At 35.8% G+C, this 6,738-nt stretch overlaps 1 long non-coding RNA gene across 1 annotated transcript; it reads left to right on the top strand.

Annotated features, from left to right (window-relative positions):
• Positions 1–1,599: 1,599 nt before the first annotated feature.
• LOC117115228 lies at positions 1,600–6,738 on the top strand. Its single transcript, XR_004446513.1, has 2 exons — positions 1,600–1,655; positions 4,659–6,738. It is a non-coding gene; the product is annotated as an uncharacterized LOC117115228 (long non-coding RNA).

The raw sequence follows: 6,738 nt of genomic DNA, 5'->3' as shown, positions 1-6,738 counted from the left end.
GTGCATGTGGGGGGTGTTCCAGCTCCTTTTTGCACGGGGATCTACCACAGTCCCCATCCCATTTATTTGTTCTGGGTCCATTCCACGGGTCGTGGGATATATGGCACAGTCGAGCGTTTCGTTTTTCAGTATCCTCCCATTGTTTCAGGAGAGAAGGGGGAAGAGGGCGGTAGTAGAGGCCCAGGTTGAAACAAAATTTCAAGTCAGTAGCTTTGCAGTCAGAGTAACCAGATCGTGTCAGAACGATGGAGGCCCCCGCTCCGAACTTATCAAAAGAAAACAGGGGGGAATGTAGTGCCAGTGCCTGGACTATTTGTAAACAAAAGTGACCTCTGACCCGTGATGTCACGGACCACGCTGTCGGAAGCCGGAGGCGCCGAGAGCAGCACTTGAGGACTAGGACAGTCCGGAAGTCGGAGTCAGAGAACAGAGGCCTTAGCCCGGACTTACTTACCCTTCAGACGTACATTCCTGAACGCGGAAAATGGTGAGTTACGGGCCTGGGCTCTATGATTATTAGTCTTCTAATTACTAGGGTAGTTTAAGTAGTAATGAATTAACCTGTGGAGCCTAGCAAACTCTACACTGGATGATGGCGTTCTGGTGGATCAAACCAGGTCAGTTATAATAATAAAAATAATAATTTGCGATTTGTATAGCGCCTCCAGTTATGCTCTCATATCAAGGGTCCTATTGAAATATCATCGAGATACATATACTAATATTATAAGTTCCTTTTGAATTGTGATTGGAGCAGGATGTTTTGGATGAATGGATTAGGACAATAATAATTAATATCACCAATCCATTCATCTGGCTTAACAATCAGTAGTGATTGGCATGCAGGGGCTGGGAGAAAGATTGAATTATGAATATGCCCAGTGGTGGCTCCAGAAATTTGCTGACAAATGGCCCAACATGTCCGACGGAGGGGCCGCCGAAGCCTCGGTCGACTGCCCGAAACAAAACTTCCCAGGTGTTCACAGTGAGAGTTTTTATGGCTTCATGGTCCAAAATGTGCTTTTAGACCACAATGGATTGCCAGTCAAAATGTTATTTTGGATAGACCAATCATAATTTTTTTATTTTTTATCCGATGACCTAGTCGTGTGTTGGATGGCAGGGGGTCCAAGCCTGTCTGACGCAGGGAAAAATACCTCCTCCCCCTCTCTCATCCCACTGGTGCCACCAGTGGATATGCCTGTATACTCTGTGTCCCAGCGTCCGATGCCATATTGAGACATTGGCCAAAAATGAATAAAATAACATTTTTTGGAATGCCAATATTTAGGCTTAGGCCTATACATTATTGTTTGTAGTCTAAAAGCACATTTTTTTTTGGGCATAATTTAATTTAAGCCAACTCTACTAACCCTGCTAGGGATTTTTACTCCAGACCCCGGGACAGGGCTCTAATCAGCCCCTATTACAGACCCCCTGTCTAGGCATCCTGTCAACAGATTTCTGGAGCCACTACTCATGGTAACAAAATAGTTACTGCCTTTTTTAAAAACTTATATATTGTGGAACTTTTATTATGGATGTCTTTGGACAGCTTAGAGTTAAATGATCATCACACTTCTCATATATTTCAGCTCTGTAACAGGCAGTTGTAGACCCGGTTCAAAATAATATCGAGATAGCAGACTTTTAAGGTAAGTTTGTACAGTCAAGACAACTCCAGTGCAACAGAGTAATATAATAATAACAATAATAATGATGATTTTTAGTATTTATGTATAGTATTTCTTAACCTTCTGTTGTTGATATTTAATACTACATTGTGTTTGCATTTATTTTTCTAATTTTTACACTACTTTTATTTATACGGCCTTGCACGAACTTGATGATTAAAACACCCTTGAATGAGTTTTACAGTGTTGAAATAAAGTATTTATTATTATATAATAATAATAATAATAGCATCAAATTCCAAAAAGAGAGATCCAGGTGTCAGGCCTCAAAAAGTGTATGAGAATTTTCAAAATTTTTAAACATCTAGCCACAAGGCACATTTTATTGTGCACTTGTAAATTCCAAAGTAGAAAGATGTTTTAAATCTGTTGAATTTGGTAAAAACCTACACTAATCTTGGACAATGCATGATTCCCAGTGCCCTAAGGTTCCCCAACTGGAAATACACTCAAATAGTTAAAAATCACCTCATTATCACTTTATTTTTCCAGCTAGCACCCTGCTCTCAATCTTTGAATTCCACAACTTTCATTTACTATACACTACCCCACCAAGTTACACCACACACTGGAAATTTGCTGTGCAAAATAGTTATTCTAAATCACTCATATCATCTTGTTTTCTTGACAAATACCATTCATTTAATCCTTGAGAACCTCACTTAAACTATACCCCTAACCATGACCACCTGGCAATACTCCTTTGATACATTGTTGCAAAATCCACCTCAGTAAATACATCTAAAACCATCTGTGGTTATCTGTAACTCGTACATGTAAAGCATGGGAAACCCTTTCAGCCCACAAATCAAACCTTGCGTCTTAATTTATTACATTAAGCTGTAAACATAACAATCATTAATTTCATTTAATAATATATATATATTTATATAGTGCCTAACAGATCACAGATACCTCTAGGCGCTTTACAATTCTTAATTTAAGTTAAGTTAATTTAATTTAATTTAATTTAAAATGAACAACATCAATAAGAATACTTTTTCAAAATGTTTGGATTCTGTTTAATTTTGTTTCCTTCAATCAAATCAAACATTGTTGATATGTTGGTTAATTTGACCATGGAGGAAATACATTAATATATTTCCTCCATGATTTGACATAGGGTTACCTGATAGAAGTACAGTAGACTTTACAACATTACACAATAAAGTTTAAATCTATAATTGCATGGTCTCATGCTCTAACTCTAAACACAATGACAGCAATACTATTGAACTAACTTTGAAATGGTTTATTTTTTAAGTTCAGTCATCAGTGATGAATTTTTTCAAGCATCACAATATCAATAGGCCTACTCTGAATTATTTTAGTGTTGAAATTAGCAAAACAGGTAGTTGGCCATTTAAAGAAAAGTGGCAACCATGCTCAAAGGTAGTTGTGACAACCTAGAGATGGCTACTACCATTATTATGTATTTAACATCATCAATGGTTTGGGTGTTGCTCGGTATATAATAGTAAACGTTGATGGCAGCATGATGGCCAAGTGCCAAAGTTAGACGTTCTTTATACGTTCGTAGGTTTTTGACAATGTGGTAAGTAAAAAACTCTTTAAAAGAGTCAAATTATCCATTTACCTAAAATTTAAAATTTCAATATAGGCATTTTAGACCTAATAATATTTTGCAAAACTTATAAGGCCTATTCTATGGTTGTCACAGTTTTGTAGAATTTTAGGGCAAAGTCAGACTAAAACAATATGGCTGCCCTATTTCTGAATGCATGGTTAGGGTAATACCTGGGCATTTAGATGCAGGGTTATAGCTATAGAAAACTAAGGTTGGGTGATAGACATTTTAAGGGTGGGTGGTTAATAACTTGGTAATATATAAATAATAAGAGTGGATTTTAAGGATGGGAAAGTGGGTTAATAAGGGTGGGTGGAGGGCCATGAAATTAGCTTAAGACTGTGTGGAAAACTTCAAGGCTGGGTGGTCCCGCCCCAAACTAACTACATCCCCATACATATGATGATTTTATTGAATCTGCAGTTTACCCAAATTTATTTCTAATAAATATTAATGGTTGAAATGATGGGATAACAAGAGCGTAAGCCCTACTGGTTGGTCTCAGCTCCTTGTTTACTCTAAACACTTCATTCTGATGGCAAAGTGTAAATTACTGTCACTGAAATGCTGAGACATGTCTGTTATAATATCAAAGCAGGAAATAATCATCATATATTCTTAGTCCACACCCACATCAGCCCCAACATGGTTGATGCAGTGTTCAAAATTATTGACTTCTTCCCGATGGGAACTATGCTTCCCCCCACCCCAGACACCCTTCCCCTCACAGGCGTCGAAAATGGCTAATCAAGGACCTATAGTCTATACTTGGAGTCGCAAAGCAAATTATGATTATATGACACATCTACCCCAGAAATAGCACTCATTCAGATTTAAAATTTGAAGTATTTTATCTCCATATTTTTTTTTTTATTTTAACAAATATAGGGGGTCCTGTCCGCATTAATTTTTCCCATACACTTAAGGCAGAAATTATAGAGAGTTCTATTGTATGTCAGTTGGGTGAACTGATATACATAAATATATGCATGCATGCATAGAGACTTCCCCTCGCGAGTCATGAAAGCAGTGTTTGCTGCTTGTGGAATATGAAATGTATACAGCAGTAATGTAGGCCAGAATCTAAAAGAAAATTTAGCATTGAAAAGAATATCTACTGAATATTTAGGATAACTGCAAGACCAATGTGAAGTGACATTTTTTTTCCCTTTCAACTTTTCCAGTTTACAGTATTAATAATTTGTTTAATTTTCATATAGTTATCCCAGAGCAACGCATTCGGATAGTTCATTTTAAAGGTTCCTACCTAGGAAACCTTTAATTTCCGTCAAACAACTCTTTATGGACTATTTGCCTGTACGTATATTGTATTAATAATAATAATAATAATAATAATATACTTTATTTAAACACAGAGACACTTGAATCACCCATGGGTGTTTTTCATCAAGGCTGAATGCGCTGAACAGAAAAACAGAAAATAAAATCTATTCTAGTTGGTCACCTAAGCGAACCAATAAATAAACAATTGAAACAGACCAATGCAGAAGGAACCAACACTATCGCACCATTCACCTGCAATTTTAGACCACTGACAAGCAATGGTTAGCAAGTACATGACTCACAGGTGCTCGAATAGTGTTGGCATCTGGTCTAGCCTATCCCAACAACAAAAGTGAACAAATAACAGAAAACAGAGACAAATTAGAAAGAAAGTAATATATGAGGGTAATATTTATTGTACATGTTCAGAATTGTTGTATAATATATACTCTAAGCGTCGAAATGCACGCCATCGTGTAGGGATTCAATATTTCAACATTAATTGTCATCATCAGAAATTCCTGATGATGACATAATAATGTCAAAATATTGAATCCCTACAAGACGGCGTGCATTTCAATACTTGGGATTATGTATTATACTATCTTTATCTTTCGGTTGTTGTGTGCTGTAGATTTGTGCTGTAAATGTTCTTTACTACAAAATAATTACCAAATTACGAAATGCAATTTCTTATTGTTCATGATGCTATTATAATTACAGTTAAACTTGCCTAAGTCGACTTTGCCTAACTCAAATAATTTCTTAAGTCAGTCATCTTTTTTATGCAAAATTGTTGTGTTTTCCATTAGTTAACAATCTGTAAGTCGAGTTTATCATAGCCGAACAAATTTTTCAATGGCATTTTGGATTTGACTTAGGCAAGTTCATGTGTATATAAAATGTGCAAATTGAAAGTGCTATTAAGTGCTAACTAGTATAAAACAAATTCCAAATAAGGTCAGACAAAGCATTCTAATTTAATATTTGGTCTTTGATTATTCTTTACCTGATTTACAAATTGCAAATTGCTACACTGTTCATGTTCTAAATGGTACTCAGACTTTATGAGGTATTCTTACAACGAAAGATAATTTTTGCCTGTTTCCGTGCACTCAGATATATGCTATGTAAATTTCTTGGTTATGTGAGGCTTTCCATCCCAAAACAGCGTACTGCCGCTAATTGTTAATTTGTATAAGAATGTTATATATTTAATGCTTGTGGTACACCACATAGATAGTTCTGAAAACCAAACTACAGTAACTGAGACTGTGTGAAATGGCTAATACAAAAGCCAGTAAGAATATATTAAAAAATCAGTTTTCTTTTCAATGACAAGCCTCATATTAGGAATACTAGTGTGCCATAGCATAATATGTGGTTTCAAAGACATATCTCAGCAGTATGAGCCTAAATTAATCCATCCAGTAGATGTTCTTGTTAACTGGGTGCCACAAGGAATTTTGTCCTCATTGTCTGTCTGTCTTCATTGTCTGTCTGTCCTCATTGTCTGTCCAGGTTGTTAACTTGTAGAACACATTGTTCTTTTTCTGTGCTGTATCATGTATAAAGAATGATTTTTTAAAGTTATATGATTGTCACTTAGGTGCTGCACTGATTTAATTGAAATGATTACAAGAATACTTGTAGTGGCACCCTCAGTTATATCTTTTAAAGCTTGGTTTTTATAAAATTTCTACATACTGATGCTGGAGTGGTTGGTGATGCCAATTGGTCGTTCAAATCAAGGGCCTTCACAAATGTGATGAGATGTCTACACAGTGTAATGATTACATTGAATACACTGTGACAGCAAATACATTTTTTAAAACCAGGCTCCACATGAGTATATTCATAGGTGAAATAATGTGATTTTTTTCATTTAAAATTTAATGTGTTTTTGAAAGCCCCACGAACAAAGACATTAAAGGTGGCTAAATAAATATTTCTGGATAGAAATCCTACCAGTATTACTGTTATTTTCTCTCTGTAATTGTCTACAGATTTTTTGTGAGATTAAGACTTAAATGTGGTGCATTCATGGATAATAGTTAAAATATATGTATGACCAGTCATCATTTCTGTATTACCACTATGAAAGGTGCATAAGACTAATGCCATGTGTTGAACCGTTAAACAGATCTAATAAACTTGTACAGTAAAATACAA

This window comes from Anneissia japonica, unplaced genomic scaffold, assembly GCF_011630105.1.
Source record: "Anneissia japonica isolate Jap-2015-1 unplaced genomic scaffold, ASM1163010v1 scaffold288291_len444093_cov181, whole genome shotgun sequence".
Lineage (NCBI taxonomy): Eukaryota > Metazoa > Echinodermata > Crinoidea > Comatulida > Comatulidae > Anneissia > Anneissia japonica.
This window is presented reverse-complemented; position numbering and strand designations above follow the sequence as displayed.